Source organism: Hylaeus anthracinus, unplaced genomic scaffold (genome assembly GCF_026225885.1).
Source record: "Hylaeus anthracinus isolate JK02 unplaced genomic scaffold, UHH_iyHylAnth1.0_haploid 11989, whole genome shotgun sequence".
NCBI classification, from domain to species: Eukaryota; Metazoa; Arthropoda; class Insecta; order Hymenoptera; family Colletidae; genus Hylaeus; species Hylaeus anthracinus.
In genome coordinates, this window is record NW_026534337.1 from 2,146,682 (window position 1) to 2,172,432 (window position 25,751).

The 25,751-nt window shown below is 33.5% G+C and overlaps 1 protein-coding gene across 1 annotated transcript in view; it reads left to right on the plus strand.

The window, feature by feature from the left end:
* The window catches only part of LOC128887986 (uncharacterized), a 456,277-nt gene that overhangs the window by 220,680 nt on the left and 209,846 nt on the right, over positions 1 to 25,751 (plus strand). Inside the window, exon 3 of the mRNA XM_054144535.1 lies at positions 20,284 to 20,451. The gene's annotated coding sequence lies outside the window, so the exon portion shown is untranslated. The remainder of the gene's footprint in view (positions 1 to 20,283; positions 20,452 to 25,751) is intronic.

Genomic DNA, 25,751 nt, shown 5'->3' on the forward strand with positions numbered 1-25,751 from the left:
TGCCAAGGTTTTAGCGTTGCCTTCATTAATAACAATTTTCGAAACATGTAAAAAAAAATGTGTAAATGTCTTATAAGTACAAGGTTGAAATTTTGTGGTGTGGCGGGGTGATAAAGTAAACTTTACAATATAAGAAAAACTTTGTTCAAAAGAATGAAGTTTACTTTTATAGAAGCAATTGTCTCCTAAAATTACTCATCGTCATTCTTACTTTCACTTCCAAAGTGTACTTTCAGGTTGAGACTTAGATCATATATACAATCAGTGTGAGAAGTATTTGTAGAGTAACCAATTTAAAATAAAATTAATAAGAAAAGAGATTAACACTAAAAATAGTAAACTTTAATTTACGCAAATTCTACTCTAAAAATATGTAGGAATGTTGGTTAATTATGTCTCCCCCTAAAATTTATTAATAAAATAAATATATGAAGCTTGATTTTGAATTGGTTCCTGCACGAATACTTGTTACACTGACTGTACTTATTCTTTTCTTCGTACATGGATAACTGTAGGTATTTAGATAATAAAGAAATTATAATGTGTTCACGTAACAACTTTATCTGAAACGAATTTCATTTTTACACATTCATCACCTCAGAACAGTTACCAAAAAATCCTGTCAATAATAACATTAAAATAATAAATAAAATTAATAATAAATAATATTAAAAAATAAAACAGTCATTTCATTACAACTTAATTCTACATTTACGACAAATGTATGAATAAATGTATGAAAATGTATACAAATGCAAAAACATATAAAATATCAACAATAGTATATTAGGTATATTGTGTAATAAGTTATTACACTGAATGTATGTAAAATCATTCTAATGGAGATTAAGTTTAAGTAGAAGGGTGGCACTCTAACTTAACAAAATTATGAGTGAATATTTCGACTTGAACTAGAATTATAAATGTATGAATATAAAGGATCAAAATTAATTTCCACACATAGTATTTTAAGGGGGTATCCTGAATTAGGAGATCTAAAAAAAGTGGTTTTTCGTACATTTTTTTTAGGGTCGAAAAAAAAAATTAATTCTATCGAACTTTTCATCTTATTTTCATACATATTTGAGCAGTCTGTACAAATGTTTTCAACAAGAAATATTCAAATTGAGTCGACTGTGACGCACATTTGTAGGGCACCTCACAATTAAAACCTCCTATCGCCGGGAAAGATGCAAGTCGTAATTTTGGTTTGACACAAAAAAACCAAAAGAAATTTTCATTTTCATACATTTTTCTGTAACTTGGTAAAAAAGTTGTTTAAAATCTTTTGTATGAATTTTCTTTGTTCACATAGATGAAGAATGTATCAAAAAGAAAACTTTCTTTTGGTTTTTTTTTTTTGTCATACCAAAATTATGACCTCCATCTTTCCCGCCGAAAGGAGGTTTTCATTGTGAGGTGCCCTACAAATGTGCGTCACAGTCAACTCAATTTGAATATTTCTTGTTAAAAAAATTTGTACAGGCTACTCAAATATATATGAAAATGGGATAAAAAGTTCGATAGAATTAATTATTTTTTTCCACCCTATAAAAATTCACAAAAAACCGCTTTTTTTTAGACCTCCTAATTCAGGATACCCCCTTAAACGAATTTTTAAAAAATAACATATACCTACTACTTCGTCACTTTTCACCATTTCTTTGTTGGCGAAGTTAATTTGACAAATGAACATCTCAAATGTAAACATCGCCTAAGAATCCAGGAACGGTTGGGAAGCACTGCGTTATATGTAACGCGTTTTCCTTCCACTTTCTTGGAGCCACGATGACGACCGCGCGGCAAGACCGTCTGTATGTACACGTACGCAATCACGAAGACTTCTCTCTTTTCCTCTCTCATTGTTGCGGTTAGAGAAGACCTTGGCTAGGAAAGGCTGATCACGAGGAAGAACCTTCGCTCCTGCGGATGAGTCATACTGGCGGAACGAAATCGATCGTGTCCGAGTCCTGTCTTTTTTCTCGTGGATGGGTTGCGAATCTGTGGACCCTCCTCCTCGTGCTCTCGACCAGGAAACAGGTGGAACTGACGATACGTGGGATGCAAGATAGAGCTTTCAGATCGTAATTCGATTGCGGTATTGCTGGGGGTGTTCAGAAAAATCGGAGGCTGTTTCAGTGGCGGTCTTTCGGCTTGGAACGGCGCACAACATTCGCGAACGTAGCCACAATCTGTCACGGAAGAGCTATGTTTCCAAAATGCGCTATGTTAGAAATACAGATTGCCTCAGCCGAAGAAGACCATTTAAATATCTACCTAAATTTTATGATGTGAACATTGTTTATGACGCGATTTCAATGATTTTGAAATGAGAAATGTCGTAAAAAGAATTTTGTTTCTAACTTCACTTTTTTGAATTTTGTAGTGGATCGGGATATGTATTAGGTTGTCCCGAAAGTTTCTTTCGCGAGTTGCACTCAATTATTTTATGTGGCCGTGTTTATATAAATAGACAATCTAATTTCATAGATATTCATGTTGTAACAGTAATGGAGCAAAATGAATCGTGCACAATTCAGTAATGTAACATAAAACATAAAATATTGTGCATGTATTACTTATTAATAAAGCGAAAGAAACTTTTGGGGCAACCTAATATATGGTTTCGTCTAATAAATGTCATTACTTTTTGTTATCTTTGATCCTAGAACCTTGATCTTAGAACCTAGAAATGAAAATGTAAAGAAATGTTCGAATGGTATGTCATCTTACTGTTTATGTTTGAAAGTGCTGAAAATGATGTTCGTCGGTATTGATAAAATTTCTAAAACAGCCATTAATGGATTTTGATGTTTTTTAATAGTGTAAAAACGATATCTGGCTGCCATTGCTGCATCTCAAAATTCTTTTCACCGATGTCTATGATGCTTGCGAAGATTAATTAACTATAAATAATACGCCCGCAAAGTTTCATGTTTTATACCCATAAAATGGATAATTTTAAGTTACTCCACCGTATCAGAGGGTATAAAAGCGACCTAAGCGGCTGGGTTACGAACACGCCGTGTGAGATTACGATCGCAAATGACGCGAAGAAGGAACACCGTCGTGGACGAGTTGGGCGAAGGAAAAAGAAGAATAAAGTATAACCTATCCGAGAAGAATCAGATAAGGGGAGTAAAGAAGACCGAAAAGAATAGAAGATCGTCAATGGAAGTTCGCGAAGAAGTTTTATACGTAAAATGAAACGAAGCGAAACGATAAAATTCAAGAGAATAGGTAGAACAGGCGAGAGAAGACTGAGCAGAGAAAGAGGTAAGGAAATTAAGATGAGAAAGCGAAAAGAAATACGGCTGAACCTTATTCGAACTAATAGGGCTGTACAAGATAAGTTTCCAGCGTTAAAGGTGAGTTTTTAGCGTTAAACTTTATATATTTGGTTGGAGAAGATGTCTATTTAATAAGAAATATAAATTTTGGTATTAAATTTGAAATGAAATTGAATCGTATATTGGTATATAACAGACATGTTAAATACGCATTTCAAATAACTTGGATAATATTCTAAGATGAATATGTGTGATAGTTGCCGTTGTTATCGAACAAACAATTCGAATGTAGTACAAGTTGAATATATTAAGTGTCAAAATTAATTCTGTCTTTACATTCAGTCATTTATAACTGTAGTTTAAGTAAAAAGATTTACTCATCAGTTTGTTACTTTGAATTATCAGCTTTCTAAGTTCTGAATCTGATCTTATATCGATTACAATGAATTTATAATCACATATAATATTACATATAATATTATATAAATATTTTAACCCAAGTCTCCACTTAATGGCTATTACAATTTACCTATTCACTAGCCCACCGTGCTTAATGTTGTTCTTCTAACAAGTATATAGAAAACTTGGATATAGAAATTATTAGGTGTAGAAATTAATTCTGTGTCTGTACATTTACATAATTATTTATAACTCCAATTTAAATAGAAATATTTACTGGTTAGTTTTACACCTATATGTGTTCTCTTGGAATGTGTAACGAAAAAAATGAAAAGTTGTATGGTTTTTCTTGATAAATAAATGGTAAATTTATCTTCGAAAGACACAGAATTAATTTTTACGCCTAATACATAAGGTAGTGAAAACTAAATTGTTGAAATAAAACGGACGAAAACGAGAACTAGAGATGGAATATCGAAAAATAGAAAACACGTAAAAGTCAAACATGCGTGCATAGGGAAGACGAAGTGTGAAGAGGTTTATGATAAGCCGTTGTTGAAAAGAGCGAATTTTGACTAAAGTGCTTTTTCTAGTTCCACATCAAAGATAAAAGGAACAAGTAAATTAAGATGGTGACAAAGAAGAAGATATTCGAAAATAAACTATCGAAGTAATACGGAAAAGTAGAACAAGTGTGTAAAATAAATGTGCGTGCATGGAAAGGGGAAGCCGTAGAAAAAGAAACGAGGGCGGTGAGACAAAGTAAAGGAAAATGCTGATGATACAAAAAGATAAAACACACAGTGGAGATAAATATGTACGTAAATATCCAGAGAAATCCAAATATAGGAAGTGTACGATGGGAGAAGATGTCGTGAGGATGGCACAAGGCAGGTGAAAATAAATCGTGAAGATAAAACGGATAAGAGCATTTGAGAGAAAGAGATAGCACAGAGATAAGGTAATAAAAGGATAATTGCATGTAAAGGAGATAAAATGTAGAGAGAGCACACGGGGAAACAAGAAGAAAAACGTACAGGAAGCGAGGATGAAAACAAAGTACCGGTGAGGGGCAAGCAAAGCGCTGGAACGAGGAAGAGCAAAATAAAGAACCGAGAAGGAAAGAGATTAGCACAGAATTGTGATAAACAAACCAAGGATGCCGTAAAAGGTACGCCGCGTAGGAAAAAGCAGAAGATAAATGCGACGAAGTTAAATTTGAAAGTAAAAATACAACATATGGAAATAATTTAAAGAGTAGAATTTCTTTCCTTTGTAATTTCTTATTATCTCTAATGGAATTCTCTTTTTGCGAATGGAAGAAGATACTGGAAATATCAATGGAAAGCAATAAAAAAAGGATAATCCTAAACATTTTTTTAATGAAATGACAAGTGGGCGTTATACAGAAGTTAACAAATGAAAGAAAGCATTGGGAGCAAAAATGTGAAAATATACAAAATATTACAGCGATTTCGATTTAAGGAATATCATACTCCAACTAGGAATTTAAAATACATTAAAACTATTAAAAAAAGTACATAAACGTGTTTGGGTAAATAAAAATTAACCCTGAGTACGTACATACGTCCTTCATATGTACAAAATTACATAAATGACTATTGCGACGTCTCCATTTTAGATTGAAATTATCTGGATTTTTTTGTTGAATCGGTTTAAAAAGTTTGGTTCATTTGTGAAAAGAATATAGATACTGCTAACTCCACCAGATAATTTATGAAAGTTACGAAATCTATTCGCGTAAGGATATATCGATTTGTATCGAACAGTATTCAATCTTGCAATGTGTGCATCTTTGCCTAGCGACAAGTTGTAGTCTCAACGTCCAGCTAAATAGATGCATTGCTAACTTTGTTTGGCAGCAACAAGTTAATAATGATAATTACATCTTACACTACAGTTAATGATCATATCCTTTAAAAGCAAATGGAATTCATGAATTATCTTCAAACTTTCAACCATAAAAGTCAAGATTCATCCAGGTTCCTTCTAACGTTCTGTAAACTTCAAGCATTACAACATGCTCTTGAATTCACAATCAAAATCCATAATAAACGATTCGTGATCCTCTCTGGTTTCCTGAAACGCTATCACTACAATTCAATGCCAGTGGACAAATGATTTATTGAATTATCCAAGAAAGTCAAGTAAGCGTATACAGAATCAATAAAAAAATAACAATTTAATCATAGTAATTTTGTTCTCTTTTGATATACAAATAAAAATTAATGAAAAAGCCGACAGACCCGCCCAGGAAATAGTCAATTTGCCCCCCCCCCCCCCCCCGTTTCCCTCAAACGACAGCTTAGCCCTAAACTCTGTCAATCAAACTGTTGTCAGTGAAAAGTGATTTTTTTCGAAAGGAGCACCTCCTCCACTCTAACAAGACCAGGTTGCTCTATCAAGAATCATGATCGGACACATGCAATTAACACACCAGTATCTTACTTATCAAAGGAGACCGATTACTCTGTACACTGTGCAAGTTGATTCAAATAATGAACCACCTCATTCTATAGTGCGAATTATATTCCACGGACAGCAGTTCAACATACAGTTCCTGAAACATCTCCTAATCCTAAAACACAATCTTAAAGATAACAGAACACTAGCACACTTTTTGCAGTACTTAAAATACACCAGTTAAACGGTACACGATCATTTTGACTCATTCCTAATTTCACCAGATTTTTATAAAAACCGTTTATATTTTTTACCATTCACTTATGCTGACTTTTATCCATATAAAAAGGTGAGAATATATTCAAATTCACTTTTTGTCTAAACCTTCTAACCGAGTACAAAGGGCTAATTAATTTTTAATAAATCATCTCCACTTATTAAAGCCTTACTCTTGTAATAGTAATCTAATAAGAAATCTCCGTAAACATAGTATTAACAATATTAGTACCAGTAATGGACCTCTAACGTTTTTCTCCATTTTTTTCTATATAAAATGTCTAAAAATTTCAATACCGAAATTTACGAAATCAAAAATATGTTTAAAATATACCACATACATACGACCATTCTGTGATAGTCAATTTTGAGAGCTGGAAAGCCAGTACTAGATAGGAAAAAGTTGCATATACACAGTGACGCGTAGAAAATAAATCTCAATAATAAATTTTGTTAGAGTCTCAATCTATTTAGTTAAAAATTCCGCTTTTTCATTCTGTCCGACAAATGCAGCTATATCATTAATAAACTGCGGATTGTATGCGCTCATAATGTTCGTTAACATGATAATCATATACAAAACAGCTCATTCTGCAGTACGAATTGTACTCATTCCACAGCCAGCAATTCAACATAACTCTCGTTCCAAATAACAATCTTATAGATAACGAAACGATATCAAAGCTCATACAGTTATATAGCGAATAACGAAACATTCCTTAATATAAACTACATAACTTCTAGATGTCGGTAATAGCCCAGGCGAGAGATTGGCGCGACATTAAACAACCGAAGGAAAAATGAAACTGATGAAAGCAAACGAGCATTATTTGCGATTCGATCCAATAATATCATGGGGACGCGCGGTAGGAAGCAAATAGGAAGGGAAACGCGATGTAGGAATGGAGAAGAGACCACGGGAGAATGATGAAGTGGGGGACGTGCTTCTCGAAATCAGATACGCAGGAAACGAAGATCGCAGGGTGGAGAAAATGTGGTCCGAGGTAGGAGAATGGCATACGAAAATTGCGAAATCCCCTAGACGCTCAATTAGCGGGTAACAGTATCTAGGGGTGGATTTTCTCGTTGCTCGTGGGTTGTACTGTAGGTTGTAGGTTCAAGGACGGCTCCAGGGGACGCAGAGCTCGGGGCGACGGATAGCAAATGCGCGAGCACGGATGTGCGCCGCGAAAATGGTTGGGGTTGGGTGGTCGATGCTGCCAAAGAGCGGGAAAACCAAGAAAGGGAGAATATATCGTCGTCGTTGCGTTCGTTTCGAGCGGCACGCTTATGATAACGTTCATTTACATCACATTCGAGCCGTTGAGTCGTGATTGAAATTGAATGATCGTGACATGGACGGAAAACAGGTCGTGGAAGTCGTGCTGTGCGTCACGTCTCTGGTCGAATGAGAAAGTACAGGGTGTAAAAGAAATCTACAGGGGTTGCACAGGATAATATGAACACCTACACTTTGAACCACATGCTTTAACTGCTATTCGTTACTTTCATTAGTTTTGTATGTATATTCGACCATATACTTTTCTGTTTCACTATTCTTGGTGACCAAATATATGAAGGAGCTACATTCTTCATTTCTAATCTCTTGTTTACAAGGTCTTCGACTCGAAAGTTTCCTATTTACATCAGTTTGTACATCTTCGATTTCGGATCACGTGCAGCTCCTGACCATCGAATTTGGACCACGTGCAAGAATTTCACTTTTCTATGCTGGATGTTAACAAATATATTGTGTACGAATGTGTTACACAATAGTGCCCAACCATAAAACGTATTACGTTTCATATAATGTTCCTTTTACAAAAGAAATGTATGTCACGAAAGTTGTTGCAAATTAAATTTGTAAACTTTCCTGTGGCACTCTAATTTTCAGCAGAACTACCAGTAACCAAGACATCGGACTATCTCTCCGTACCTTCAAATCATTAAGCTTCATTACACTGCAAGATTCTTGGCGGTAGCCCAACCGTAAAATGTTCTACATCTTATATAATGTTCCTTTTACAAGCAAAATGTATATTACGAAGTTGTTGCAAATTACATCTATAAACTTTCCTGTACTGTTCCAATTTCTAGTAGATTTAATAATAACCGAAATATCTCATGCTGCTTTTAAAATATAAGCTACATTACATCGTTAAATTTTGACGGTGTGCCAAGCATTAAATGTACAATATTTCGTCTACTACTTTCTTTACAGAAAAGATATACATTACCGAAGTTATTAAGAAATAATTTTGAAAACTTTTTCGTTGGATGCAAACTTTCACTAAAATCGATAATAATCGAGGTATCGAGTCTATCCTTCGTACCTTTTTATTACCACACAAAAGTTTCTAATATTCGAGCTTTGCTCAGTCGCAACATAGAAAATAAACTGAAAAATGTGGCATATAAAAAAGCGTTACAATATCCACGTACTTAAATATCACCTATCTAGGACAACATGAATTCCGATTTTTCCTCGTACCGATAGAAAACGAATTTGACGGTGGTTCGATCTGGAAAGTCACGACGAAAATAAAATCTGACAAAGTTGATCGAACATCGCTAAATAGCAATCGTGCGGTAATTGCATGACATATATCGAGTAAATTACACGCAGAAGAGAAAGCACTTAAATACTTCGCGAAGTTCGCAAAATAATTTCCGTTCTGCTTTCGCAATTCTTTATTCACCTCTGATATCGATGCCGATTAACGTCGATAAAAATGTGAGATACAGCTACGAAAGTGGCAAGTTATTACCGAGATTACTATTATTTTGTCTCAAGTTTCGTTGGGCGACGTTATCGAAAATAAGCGGTCCCCGACGGAAAAGCGATCGATCGCGAGAGGAAAGTTGAACGGAAAACGCGATTAAGGGTGATTTCACGGCGAGTGAGCGCTGGGACAATCGAAAACACGTGACCGCGAACGTGGATTAATTTGCGTCCTGGTTTTCGGTTAATCAGGTAAAAGTGTCTGTAATGAAGTTCGCAGGTGCGATGTGAAAGCGTAATCAATCTTGCGTAATAGCCAGCGACGCGTGTCGTTTAGGGTAATTTTTACGCGGTCACGCGGGAAAACCTCTTGGTAATCAGTAGATGTCCGAATTTGATCGCCTACGCCGGGCGTTTCTCAAACTGTACTCTTCGTAACAACAATTAAACGCACTGCGATAATTGCAATTGATATTTAAAAAGTTGTTAAAAAAAGGGAACAGTGCCAACGATTTATATTTTAAGATGTAGGTAATTGAATTTCAGGGAAAAGGTCTTCTAAGTTTTTAATTTTTATTGTTGAAACTAAATGTCGGATGAATAAACTGTAAATATAAAATAGTTCCATCTTGTCATTCTTTATAAGGTGATATTTTAAAAAAGTTAATTTGTCTAATTTTTGAGGACGGATATATAAATATGCTTTTAGTATTCAAAGGGTTAAAATGACTAGCACTGAACATCTTTAACCAAGTACAAATTGCTTTCACATTTGTAGAATTTCTTTCATAAATGCAAATGTTTATTAAAATTTCGTTGGCATTGGTGCCCTTTTTAAAACAATGATTTCTTTAATTTTCTTTATATACAAGGCGTACGAAATGACGTATATAACTCGTTAATGTGAATAAAATGTCCTCTACGATTGATATAAGCACTGCTAGACAAAACAGCTGATAACACATTTTGTTAAACATAATCTAATTATTGAATAATTTGTGTATTTAATTTTAACGTCTTCATTATATTATCCTATGGTGCCATTGATACTATTCACATGAATACAGTGCGTCACCTACTACACCAGAATCATATTTCTGACCAGTAGAGCAATAAATAAAAAAATTGTTTAAGAGTATCTAACAATGAAAATAATTATCCATTATATAGTAGAAATTCCATTCTTCAATTTGAATTTCGTTAGAATTAAATCGGACGATTCCACACCGACTTACGACATTTCGAAGTTTCGTATTTAATAGATAGTTATGAATGAATGCTTGTTTCATTGACCTACATAAATTCCTGGAAATGCGTACGCATTCTATAGTAAAGTAGTAAACGTCGTAAACACGGTGTCTAACGTAGTACTTCTTGGAAGAAGCTGACAACAATTTTTTTGACATAGTTTGTCTTAAATATTGAATCAGTTCCTTCCGAACGATTTTTGTGAAACTTGGTATACAGGGTCTTTGGGGTCGCTGATTCCAAATCTAAAAGCGGAATTTAGAAATTCAAAATGGAGGATCCAATATAGCGGCACGAAATGCGAAAAGTGTCTGGATTTGAATGAAATTTGGTATACAAGTGCTTCTGGGGGCGTCGATTCCAAATGTAAACGCGGAATTTAGAAATTCAAAATGGCGGATCCAATATGGCGGCACGAAAGGCGAAAAGTGACTGGATTTGGATGAAATTTGGTATGCAAGGGTCTTTATGGGCCCTGATTCTAAATCTGAACTCGAAATTTGAAAATCAATAGCGTGGTATCCTGCACATTATAAGAGAAATTTTTGCATCTCTTCTGTAGGGGTAACTTTCGTAAAATTATTTTATCCAAATTTCTTTTCATAAAGTGAGATTAGATGAGTATAAGATGAATGACAAAGCAAATTTCGTCTTTAATCTGCGTTTACAAAATATTTATTCCGTTGTTTCTTTCTCTAAACATGATACAATCGGTTTATACAAAAAACATGATATAAATATTTATATATATATTTATATTTAAATACCAGGTCGCACACTTTTTCAAACACATGGAATTTCAGCATCGGGAGAGTCCTCATGCACATATTCTACGATGTGTATATTATATAATTAATTTAATACATATATATGTGTCGGATCAATGGATTATTTGTTTAATTTTGGTATTTTGAATTCCATGATCGTTATAAAATGCGTAAACGTATTCAGGAACATGTCCTGCTATTTTAAGGCCTGAAAAACAATTAATTCGAATTCGTCATCTGTGTCTTTGACTACGTCCAATAAGGCCTCTCTGATCAAAAGCAACTAAACTATCTTCAAGAAAAATGGAGACTTGGTTAAATTTACTCAAACGAGCGGTAAAACCGTTCACGACAGAAACTTTGGGACAATCTAGTACATCACCAAGCACAAAAGAATTGAACGAACAACATATACAAATTTATATTCGAATAAGATTGTTGATTTCTTTGTCAGAAAAACTAAAGGAATTGTTAGTCAAAGAAATTGTTTACGCGTGAGCAATTGACGATTAATTTTTAAAAAAATACTTCCGAGGAATGCTCACTTCACACGTCGACTTAACTGCGAATGAACATTTGGAAATTGTGAATAGTGAATAAAACACGGGAGATGAGAGTAATATGGATTTAGGGGGGTATTATCTTCTGGAAACTTCAAAAATTAGATTTTTTTTCTTTTGCATTTTCTTATCATTTGGTGTTTTGAGAAAGTGCTTCTAAAATATTAATTTGAGATTCGTAGAGCTCTCATAGTTACAAAGGCTTAAAGGCTGTTCACCAGTATTAGTGCTAAATGTATAGCAAACTTTGAACGCGTTTTTCTCGAAACGATATTTTTCAAGTCGAGCCCACGTTTTTCTCAAAAACTATTGGACCGACTGACTTCTGCTTTCACACACATTTCGAGGGCACCATCACCTATGGTCTGAACTAGAATTATACCGATAGCTTGAATATTTTAGCCCTGCTCTCGTATTTTAGTTGAGAATCTCCCGGGAAAATTAAACCTTAATTTTTAAACAGGTGCGATTCCGATAAAAAATTTAGTACTTACTTAATTCTAGTTCAGACGATAACTACATTCATATAGATTGAAAAAAAAAATTTGTTTTTCTGTCTCAGACGACTAGAACCGCCACAGCTTGTGCGCCCGATTGAACGAGCGTCTCACGCCACAACCTGCATAGCAGCGCATAACTTGTATAGGTTTCAATGATGTATTTCATAAAAATTTGTGTTGTTAGTTGAAACGTGTTTTATTATGCATTAAAAAACTCTGGTACTGTAGGTTTGATAGTTTTTGCAAAAGTAATTCCTAAAAATTACTGGAAAAACAACCTTCTAGACGATAGTACCCCCTTAATGTTCGCTTGAAAACGTACGAACTACAACTGGACGACGGACGTTCGCGTGTTTTCGACACGACGGTCATCGAGGAGCTGGCCTCGCGATAGTCAAATATTTTCCACCGTTAGAATCCATTGTTGCGCCGTAACAGAAATCTCAATCTTGGTCAGAAATTTGGCATGCGGAAACGATCGTCGATCAATCTCGATGCTCTCCACTTTCCTGGCGCGGTGGCTTCAGTAAATATCCCTCGGCGCATCGCGAAAAATACGTCCGCACTGGAGTCGAGCTGTGCAAGTTCATTCATGTACGAAATGGGTGCATGGCGATGGTAAAAAGTGAATAGGTTGTTTAGCAGTCGGTGTCGATGGAAGTCAAGTGCTCGACATTCCCGCGTTCGATTCACCATTGCTCGATTCTTTCTTTTTATCATTTAGCCGGATATTTGGTATTCGCAGCGTGTTGCACCGTTCTTCCGCGCTTTATACGTCGCGTCGGAACGATTTATGTTTTCGAAGTAACTGATTCCTCCCAAAGTTTCTTCTCTGCGATCGATTCGGTATGCTGTTGTTGTTTCTGGAAAATTAGAGAAATGGTATTTGGAATACAATAGTGTTGAGAAGGTTATGTTTGGAAGATACATTTATTAAACAATCAAACACAACATAATATACAAAACGGAAAAATATATTCTTCGTCTGCAGATTAATAATATACATATATAACACGCATGTTACAACAAAAGAAAAATAGGATTCATTAGATACAGAATAAACACACCGAAGTAAAGAAAATACAAGACTTAGAGAACGCGGTCCGCTCCCCCTACCTGACCGGAAGTACAATCAGACATTTCGCAATCGACGAGAAGCAACATCGCGCTGCATTTAAAACTTGCATGATGCCGCAAGAAAACGAATGTAACCCCATAAATAGAATACTTAATTTTGCTCTGTAAAAAGAGTCTTAGTAGTCGATTCATTTTTATGGTTGCAGTCTGTGTTAGAGACTTTGGTGTTGTTGTTTCTGCGAAATCAGTGGGGTGGTAATTGAAATAAGGGAAGAGAATTCTGTTGTCAACCAGATTTATTTATGTAGATTAACTGTTTCGTTCGATCTTCGGAAGATAGAATTTCGCCAAGTCTAATGCGCGTTACTCTCATATCTGTATGAACACGCGTGCAGAGAAATGTCTGATCCCCTCGCGGAGAGGGTGGCGGCAGCAGGGAACAGAATATCATCCCAAACACACCAAGGGGTGACTGGAAGCTTATCGAGATAGGCGTACCGTCACCAGGATGCGTATCCCAGGGGACGTTTCTTGGGATAGAAAATAAAATGAAAAGGTTCCATTGGAAGGAAAAAAAAATGTCATCGCACCGTCGACCTTTGTCTGTCTCGCCGATAGCGATCAATTTACGACTTCACAAAGACACGTAACTTCAATTTCTCGCGTTTCAAATCTTTAAACGGGTTCACTGTCACGCTATGGATAGACCATGATAGATCAGAAATTCTGATTCAATCGTTAATTTCAACAAACATTTGTTGTCTAATGTGAATGGGTACACAAAATTATTTGGGTGAACAAATATGGAAAAATATTAGACAGTATTGGATACGTATTTTTGGTAACGTATGATTCTGCAAACAAACAAAGTTTAACGTTTCTAAAGCAATAAATATAAGAGTTTATGTAAACACAAACAGGAATATTCATAATACGTTCATATGCTGTGTCGACGAAATTCCACTTCATTATTGTTTTGTGTTATTAATTATAACTCCTTAATAAAAGTATTAAGAGTATACCTTCATATAACATTTTTTCTCTGGCAAAGGTTTGGCCAGAAAAAGCTGGGACACCCTGTACATATGTCAACAACATATTACATATAACCAATTACAAACATTGGTTATACGAGATGTTTTACAAGGAAACGATGTAATTACTATATGAATCCACTTTGACTAGAATGATCAAAAATATAGATAATAAAGAAGATCGAACATATTGTTAGAATAATTAAGATAAACGGTATGTCATGATTTTGTCGTAAACTACATATACGGATCATGAGAACAAGATATATTAATAAATAATAATACGATTTTATACGTTTTTCATAGTATTCGTTCATTAGAAGATTCACGAAAAGAACTTTTTCCCTTGAATTGTTTTAATACTCTTTTAGTAATATACTACTTGCTTTCGTTACATAAGTGTTTATTATTAACCCAACTTATCTTCATGACCCTACACATATAGTATTAATATTTCGATTGCTACTGAGTCAGATTTTTAACTGTTAGTCAGATTGGTTAAAATGAAGGTATTTGATCACAAGTAAAAGATTTTTCAAAAGGAGCTTCAAGATTCTTTTCTTTAATAGAACAAAAGTGCTGTGGATATATCTTTATATTAAATGCAAGTACACACTATGATTACGCTGTTAGGCGAATTTTGTTATTAAAAAACAAAATCCTCTACTTTTTTTTAGAAAACTCTTTGTAAATTACGGTAGAATTACATTCTTCGATCAGTCACCCACAACCCCTAAACAATGAAAGTCATATACTATCTGTCAGTCCTACTTTTACCAAACAAGAAGTCCTTTTCTATGAGCATGGGTTTAATTGACGCGTCTAATTACGCTCGTACGTGGTCCCAGCTGAATCAGCTATAAATCCAGGGTCGTTCTGCGGTAACTTGGAACAAAAGGCGGAAGTGGAACCGTGCAGAGTATATTAATATTGTTCAAAATTTCGTATAGCAAGTTTATGACGTTCGTGGCGCTCAGTACTCGCAAGTTGGGGTAATAGACGGGGTTAAATTGCAGCATCTGCTCGCATTAGCTGCAGCCCAGTTTAAGAACCTCCGTCGCATATATCTCCCCGTGTTGTCTGCGTTGTTCCGCGGGGGTCGGATATAAAATATCAAGAGGCGACAACGGACGTCAGTTCTCGTGCCAAAAACTGTTTCGTCTTCTTATTGTTCAATATGTACTGTGTATTCAAATAGAGATGGACGTAATGCTGTGATCTAGATAGAAATTTTGTGCCACGAATAAAAAATAATCGTGTAACGAGTGATAAATAAGTGATAGAAACGGAATTAGCGTATTATGCTTGCTTATTAGAAAATAGTCTTTATTATTGGGTATAGTAATAATAGTCTTTAATATTGAAATATTGATATTCAGATATTCTAATAGTCTTTATTACGTATTTTGATGACGATGAATTGTTAACATTGTTCTACACACTGATAGCATATGCTTTTTCAGTTTTTACGAACGAATTTCTTTCTCTTTCAATTACGTGGTAACGTAATCTTGAGGTGAACCGAAAACTACGAAACGATAGGGTGAAATTAAAAAATTCATGAACAAATAAAAGTTTAACTGTTTGATGAAGTAAACTTTGGGAACAACTCGTTATACATTAGTTTTATGCGTAATCTATTATCAAAAAAGTAAAAAAATTACTCCAAGTACATGAAAAAGTGGAGGACTCAAGGAGTTGTCATTGAAAAATAGAAGATTCCTATAAAAAACTACAAGAAAGTACAAAAATATGTGAAATCGAAATGAGCTGCCAGCATATGAGGTGCTTCCCAGCACAGTGCAATGGCGACACTGTGTAACACAATGTAAAATTCGCAATTGCACTGTGCTGGAAAGCACCTCCATGTGCTGGCAGCTCATTTCGATTTCACAAATTTTTGTACTTTCTTGAAGTTTTTTATGGGGATCTTCTATTTTTCAATGATAACTCTTTGAGTCCTCCACTTTTTCATGTACTTGGCGTAATTTTTTTACTTTTTTTGAATTTTTTTATCGGATCTCACTTCTTTTTACAAATCATTTATTATATAGGATCTATTTTAAATTTATAAAAAATAAAATTGATATTTCTGTAAACTCTGCATAAGACGTCTAAATTATTATTATTTTTTTTAATTGAATAAAGTAAAATAAAGAAAGAGGGGATAAAAAAAGCGAATATATATATATATATTTCATATAATTTATTAATTATAAACATTTATTCATTCAATTTATAAATAATTATAAATACCTGCAATTTTTTTTCTTGATGCAAGAAATTTTAATGTTAATGATGAAATGAGAAAATGACTCCATTTCTATACCCAGATAGCACCGGACGTCCCATGGACGTCCATTTTATGTCCAGTTTACGTCCAAACGTCCGACGTCCGTTGTCGGACGTCCGCCCGGAACGTCCTGCGAACGTCCATGGGACCTAAATTCTGTACGTCCCAAGGACGTCCGCTCTAAACTTTCTAGATATAGGGAAAAATACTTTTTTTTTAAACAAAATAAATATTATTTCTTAATATTATTTATTATATAATATCTATTCAATATGTAGAACAGAATATTTTTTTCAGAATATAAAATACACTATTTACAATTGTAAATTAATATTAATTGATTAACCGAACGTCCCATGGACGTACAGAGAACGTACAGAAAACGTTCTGGGAATGTTCAGCACTGGACGTTCTATGGACGTACATAAGACGTTCCTGTTCCTGTGCTATCTGGGTATACAGTCATTATTTAATATTCGCAAGAGAATATTTTTTTCCGTAGATAAAACACATATTTATCTAATATTCGCAACAGAATATATGTTTGAACATGTAAAACAAAATGTTTAATTAATATTAGGAATAAAATATTTTTTGTACATATGAGTTGTGATATGTATGTAATATTTGGAACTATTCAGAATTACCTAGTAAATTAATTCTTCTAACTTTTCAAAAAAAAGTTCAAGTCATTTAGACCAATTTCAAAAGAAGGAATTGTGTTTTAAAAAGTGTCCGCATATTGATGCAAGTCACTATATAGATCTAAAATATGAGTCGTGTTAGCAAAGGCGTTTATGGATAAGTGAGGAAACAGCTTGCGTTGTAGTTCGAAAATCGTGAGTTCGAATCCTGCCGGAGGTAAATATAAAAATTGAAAGAATTGTTCGTCGTTTTCATGGAATCCAGTTACAAGAAATAAATACAGTTAACTAAAATCTACCAACAAATAAAAGAAAATATATAAAATTAAAATTTAATTTTTTTTACATCTCAATTTTTAAAATTTATTCAACATTGTCCAAATATTCAATACACATATCTTCTAAACATAAATTTCATTTTAACGTTCATTTCGATCGTTCGGAAAATGTTTTGGGAATATCTACACCGAACGTTCCAGGGACGTACAGAGACCGTAGAGAGGACATTCTGGGAATGTTCACATCGGACGTCCCAAGGACGTACATAGAATGTCCACGCCGGACGTCCCAAGGACGTACATAGAATGTCCACGCCGGACGTCCCAGGGACGTCCTACGATGTAACTGGGACGTTCCAGGGACGTTCACAGGACGTCCCGAACGTCTTATGGACGTACATAAGACGTCCCTGTGCTATCTGGGTAAGCTCTACATAAAAAGTCTACATTAAAAACACTTTAGTGGTATGGATCTATTCTGTATGAATGAAAATTTTGACAACTTACCTTGTAATAAAAATGGATAAACATTTTACAACAGTTGCTGCAATTTGTTAACGAATAACCTCCAAGCCTGTGGTTCCCTTCATTTGTATAAACTCTGCATAAAAAGTCTAAATTCAAAACACTTTGATGGTATGGATCTATATTAAAAACAGTTTTCTGTATGAATAAAGATATATGGCAATTCAGATTTTAACAACATACCTTGTAGTCAAGATTGATCAACACTTTACAACACTGGCTGCAATTTGTTATTAAATCCTACATAAAAGGTCTAAATTGAAAACATTTTGCTGATATAAATATAATTAATAATGCAATAGTGTAAAAAGTTTTGACACTTGGCAGGTTATGAATGATGACATCTGTTTCGACTCTCGACGCTCGATGCGCGACAAGCCATGCTGAACCGAATGATTCCGAGAGTCGACGAATGACACTCGGCTTTTGCTTAGCTCCTATTGGCTAAGGGTTGACGACGGGAAAATCATACGAAAAATACGGTTTCTGACAGATTCATGACATGATATTACGATATCTTAGTTGTACGTGGACCGATTTTATTGATTTTGGTTTTATTCGAAAGCTTATATGCGGTTTACATTAGAAAAATGCCTTTAAATTTAGAAAATATTGCAGACGTGTTGAGATATTTATGAAAGAAATGTCAGGTTAGGTTGGAATGGACTATCTCTCCTGTAAAAGATACGTGGTAGCTCCAACGCCAGTATATATGCGGTGACGGATAATTTTTCATGTACTTGGCGCCAAAATTTACTAATTTATCTAAAGCTGAAATCGTTCACTGTCGATAATTCGATTTTTCTTTTTTGTTTCAGGTAAGTCACGAAACCTAAACGTAGACGAATCCTTAGATAATTTAGAAAGAAATTTCTCCAAACAGGTATTTATCATAATTACTCATTATTGATAAAAAAAGGATTAGGTTACCTCATTAGTAAGACACTGTTTTGAATATATGTTTAAGATATAAATAAACAAAACTCTCTATATGCAACATACATGCATATACACACGTGCATACATACTACACTAATTAAACATACAATTTCCTTTAGTTTCCTACACCTTTTTTTCTCTACCTAGTAGTTTATCTATTTTAAGATCTGCTCATAAATTTGTACGCAATTATGTTATCGCTTATATTATAAGTAGGCTGCGGATATTTATGCAAGTTAATATTTTTATATATATAAATAAAGAACACAAACTTATATTACAATATGTTTTATCTTCTAAATGTTATAATGCGTATTTTATTTTTTATGTTTACATATTTTTGTATTTCTTTGTATCCTTGTATACTTTTGGATATGTATACTTGTCATAAAATAGCTAACATATTGCGCGACGGTTTTTGTATTAACTTCTTGTGATGTCTCTTTACGTAAAATCACTTTTTTACGATTTGTTGCATCATTGCTACAGATTACTAACAAAATATTATATTTACAATATGAGTGTCCATGAAAGAAAATGAAATAATAAACTGTTTTAAGCAAAGAAGTAAAAACAATCAGGCTTACTCTACTTTATATTTACTACAGGATTGTATTACAGGTTGTATTAAAACTCTAATATTCATTTCTTTCATTCACGTATGCTAATTATAAAAGTACAAGTAACGCATATATATAATTACTTCATTTTGTGACTTAATTTGATTTTCGCGATGATATTATTTAAACATTCTAGAAATGCGATTATAACTTTATATTTAAATTAGTCAAAATATAGAAATTGTCTATTTTATTTAATATCTATCAACGCTTTACCCACGTGAAACAATTATACTCAGTCTCTGTGGTGAACACAAATTATTGAATTTTAATTTCTGACAAATGAGGAAGTCTTTTGAAACGCGTATCAAGAAACATTTGCTGTTAGTTTTTACGTTGAAAGAGCACAAATTTTAAATATGTTTGCGTAGAAAAGGGCTTCAGGATTTTGTTTTCTGTGTTTGTCCTCCTTAAACATCATTCATTATTTCATCATTAGTCATTTCAAAGTAATATTAAAAAAAGAGTTTCATTAAAAAACTAACTCCTAAAGCCCCATTTCACATTAAACTTTTTATATTACCCTTATTCCCCGAAGAACTAAAGAGTATTCTTTTCTCATGAGACGCGTGTATTCTATTTTCATGACCTATGGATGGTAACCTTAATTATAACCTTTAATTCTGTTTTTAATGTCACCGTCGATGTCATCGCTGCGTGTTTTAATCGAATATATTGATTGTTCAGAAACTCGCGTGGGCGAAAGAGAGAAAGAGAGAGGGAGAGAAACGGGGAACAGATAAAATATAATCATCAATACCGAGGTGCAGTCTTCCGTTTCATCAAACCGGTTGGATTATAAACAACCTCGAGAATACGGAAAGAACACTCGTTTGATCGATTTTCTGACTTCTGGTGAGTCACTTTTATTATCATCGAATTATAGTGCGCAAGATGAGGAGCAGTTGCTTATACATACGCCTCCGATCGTTTTGCGACTGTATTTTCTTTTCAAGTTCCTTCTGCTCTGCGTTTTTCTCGTTTTTTCTTTTTGGCTGTCTCCTTTCGTGCAACTTCAAACGTTCGTTCAAAGATACCACGAGCACGTAGCCTGCTTTAATTATTTTATACATATGTATACGCTATTGCAATACGCTAGCTATGATTCTTGCACGTTTTGCACGATCGTCACTGATGTTCGTATACTTTTCATTGTTTCTAGAGGTGGTAGTGTTCGCACCTCAGAAATGAGCGAAATTCTTATCCGGATGAAATTTTTGACTAACGAATAGTAGATAACCAACCGTGTAGGGTAAGAATAAAAGCGTAAGCTAGACCTGTATTGAATTATACAAATAATACTCTAAAACAGTAATTTTAATTTTAAAAAATCGTATGTTTTACCTATGAACTATATAAATATTAGTTTAACCTCATTACTAGAGAATTGCGTTTGATTAATATGAATTTTGGGTACCATACATAATTTTATTTTATTTAAACGTAAATGCAGTTTTAATCTAATGCAGTATAATTATCATAGTTATCGACAATTTTCGCACATCTCTCTGACATACTTCCTATTCTATTTTTGTAAAATGAAGTTGTTTTTTAAGTAAAATACTCTTCAAATGCAATTTTGATAGGTATTAAAGTAAGACATTTTTTCCACGAAAATCACGGTTACCTACATTTGAAAATGTAGTAATTCAACGATGCAGTATCAGGAAAATACGGTGGGTGAGGAAGTATTTTCCAACCAACACTTCAATTCTTTGGCTCATGATTTTCGCATTATGAGGTATTGCAGTATTATGCTGCAGAGTGACACCTTTTCGGTTAATCAGTTTCGAACATTTTTTAGTTAAAGTCATATTTAGTTTATCAAACTGAGCACGATAATATTCAACACTTGTGGTTTCATTAGGATTCAAATTTTCGTAGCGATGAATTCCCAGTTTTAAAGTAGGTAAAAATGTCTTTTATTATACGAAGTGTCGTATAGAATCCACGTTTCTCCTACAGTAACAATTTCTTGAAAAAGGTATGTAACCTTGACAAAAGTGCATTGTTGATGATTACATATTGAATATGGATTTCAACTGAAAGTGGATGATACCCGCATTCCTTTTATTAGTTTGGTACATATGAAATGTCGTTCATACAAATGGAACTCTAACTATATAAAACTATTTTTAATAAAACATTGTACATTTAATTAAAATAATTTTTAAACATAATTCTGTATTTTTATTAATTTTGAATAGATTTCTATTTCATTGCAATAACATTCTGCATTACTTAGGCAATTAGAGGGTAGAGAATGATGATGAATAAGTTAATTTTTTGAAAAGTCATATGTATCAGGACACCTACCTTATATGGATTATAAAAAAAGTTACATATTTATTTAGAAACTGTAACTACATTTACTTTATATGATATATTATACGATATACATAAATTGTGTAAAATGTCTAATTTGTACGAAATATCACTGATATGACCTAAGAATATATTTAAATAAACGTAGCATACACAAAGATTCGCACTGAAACACCATGTGACGTAGCGTGACCATTTCATCAAACAAGATGCAATAAAGTTTATATAAGTATGTAAATTTGATAACTGTATATATAATTAATATAAATACATATATACCACGATCAATATTTACAGCTGAACATGTATTTCAATTAAACCCAGAGAATAAAGGCAATGAGAAATGTTATTTAGCGATAAGCATCATATTTTTGATAAATGTAGCAGGTGTTCTAATACTTATGGCCGGCAGTGTATGTGCGTCACTCGAAGTTAATTTATCAAGTTAAATCATTGTTCGTAGATGGCACCGTTTTCAAGATTTGGGAAAAACCACATCGTTACTTGTAGGTACTTCTAATGTTATGAAAAGTCTGAGCACATTAAAAATTCCATTTCATGCCGCGTCTCAAATGATTTCGACCGTACTTCGAGACGCTGCCGGCTGGCGTCGTAATTTCACGTTGGTAATTAAGGATGAATGGAAAAGGGGAGAAAATATCGATGTCTCTGTATCGGAAAGTTTAATTACGAACGAAACTTGCACGTGGATTCCTTTAATTGGCCGCGGCGGATTTTCTTGCACGCGAGTCCGGAGGCGAGGTTGCGCCCGTAGCGGTACTTCTGCATGAATTATTTCCACGTAACGTGCATTTCGAAAGAGCGGTTTTTCTCGACGGGCGTCTTGCGACACGATCGGCGAATCGCGAGCAACTCTGTCGGGCTGTTTTATTGCGGATGCAATAAAAGTTGCTGCGCCCTCCCACGGTGCATCGCGCGTTGCACATGCAGCCGTCTTCTTATTCTACCGTCTGTTCCACGATAAGGGTTCTTCCACAGACGGAACTGCGTTTCATGCTCGGTCGTTTCGCGGATATTTAACCACTCGGAAGATGTGTATTTTGTTGCTAACCCGATCCTTTTACTAAGGACTCGAAGGTGAAAATGTTATTGGTGGTTGTTTAAAATAAGTGGTTTTTTAAGGAACTGTACTTAATGATATTATTTATTTAACACAATATATATAGCGGTGGATTGCACGTAAGCTAGTGCACTAATATTGAATAATTGATTTAGAGCGCCTTGCCCTGGGTGCCAAAATATACAAATGTATAATTAATATATTATAACCGTATCGCCTAAGTTATTATTTTTATAATAAAAAGTGATATTAAATATGTTGAATGCACTATATTAAATTTTCATTCATCCTTTTTAACAACTCCTAACTCAAACGGCAATAACAATAATCGCTGACCAATTGTAATCAATCTTAACTTGTAGCGCAAACTACGAGGTATCTCGTAGTTGACAGTGAATGGGTTAACTGATTCTGTAAACTTTATATTTAACAATTTATAACTCTAATTTATGTAGAAATATTGACTCGTCATTTTATTACGTTACAGTGCTAATCTTCTAAGTTCTTTACCCGATCTTCATTACAATAAATCTACGTATTGCGTAATCTAACAATAAGCCTTAACCTGACTATTAAAACGTATATACAGTGGGTGTAGAATGTATTCGTGCACCGATCAATTTCCCAAAAAACTTTTCTGTGAAATTGTAGTTTCTTAACTTCCTTTTTTCCTACAATGATATTTTACATATTCTCGGAAGTCTCTGAGATAGATATACTCCAAACAACATTTACTAGTTAATATAATTTGTGAAATTAACAAAAAAAAATGCGAAAAGTGGGTAAAAGTATAGAAGCAATAAGTATTTGTACGATTCTTACGACGAACCATTTATAGCAGAGTATGTAACGTAAACACATTAGTTTATTGCTCCGTGTGAATTAGAAAACATCAAATTTCCAGCAAAGTACTTTTAAACAGTTGTGCGAATACTTATTGCTTCAATATTTCTATCGATTAATTATTTTTTTCTTGTTAATTTCGCAACTTATATAAATAGCTATTTTTTTGTAATCTATCTATTCTAGAAATTTCCTAGAACATGTAAAATGTCATTGTTTATCAAAAATAAGTTAATAAATTACAATTTTACAAAGTTAAATATAATAAATTGATCGGTGTACGAATACTTTCTACACCCATTGTATATTATACAAAATTTAGTAGCCACAACATTTTGCTTATTATCATTCTTCTAACAGGTTACAAGTGTACTTTACAAGTGTACTTTACAAGTCTATTTAATTAAAATACCCATCGATAAAAATTCGTTTGATTTTATGATTGATTGATGGAGAGATAATTTTTCTCGTGGAATTTTTTTGCTGGCGATATTAATTACATTAATGAAACTGAAGTTGTACGAATGAGTCTAATATAAATACAAAAATTTCATACTACTATTTATATTATAAATGTGATTAAAGCTCTAATTGTAGATCTCTTTCGTTTATGTTTATTTCAAAAGTACTTGGACAATAACACATTGAAAGCAAGTGAATGTTACAAATTGCTCTTTATAATTAGCAAAAGCAGAGATTTGCCTTTACATATATCATCGTTAACTACATTAAGCAAAATAATTATTACGAGTTTTATCTCTTTGGAGTATAGTTTAAAATAATGGTTACCTTCTATTGAAGATTCTCATCATTTAATTAAAATATTATATTTACGTTACAAAATTAAGTATTATCTTAAAGAAATATTTTTATCTTATTAAATATTTTAAAATGTACTTTACATATACAAAAAAATGATGCTCCTCCCTGTGTGGCCACCCTGATTATTATTTTCCAAAGCGTTTCTCGCGTACTCCTTTGTTTTGATTCTACTACCTTACTATTTCCAAATCTATCATTAAAAATAAAAATGTACCTATGCGACAAGTACGAGATTAATCATTGAGAATATTGCAGTTATGCAACATGCTTTAGTACCAGTACTGGCACTTTTTCATCACTAGTAGCCATACTTTTGATTTCACACGAATATTGCTTAGATCATGGTTTTATTCTTCTGAGTATTGTTGTGGTTAAAATTAATTTGTATCGAATGGAAATTAGGACTCTTTAGATGCGTTGCTTTGATCGATGAAATATTAATTATTCATGAAAGTTGTCGGGTAGAATCTGTGTTAAAAAAAAAACAGTAACAGCAGAATATATTTACGTGAAAAGAATAGAACGACCAAATGAAACGAAATATTGATTCTACTTGTACCCTGTAACAGTAAAGGCGCGCAGGAAATTAATAGAAAATAATATTTCAAGGAATATAATTTATAATTGTTTTTTGGACAACCGTTCGAATGAAAACATAAATTCGTATAACTGTGTTTGCAAACGCGCGTAGTGGTTGGAAATTTGCACACCGTTTTACAAAAACCCATGAATATTTGAATTTTGTATAAAAATCGATGAAAAATTGCACCAGAGAAAAAGGTGTTTAAATAACGTATCAAATTTATTTCCCACAGTTTACATCATATTGTGCATCATTGCAAATACAAACTTTGAACAAATACATTCATTGGTCTAGAAGTCAATTTTGACGAGTTATATTTTAGAACAATTTTTTTTTCAATCTCCTACAATATGGCAATGACTATAATTATTATTAATAAAAAATAATAATGGAGTAGGATATAAATAATTGGAAGAAGATCTACTAAAATTTTTAAAAATAAAATAAAATTTTTAGGTCGAGAAGTACACGACTTATATCCATCCAAAGAAAAGTCGAGAA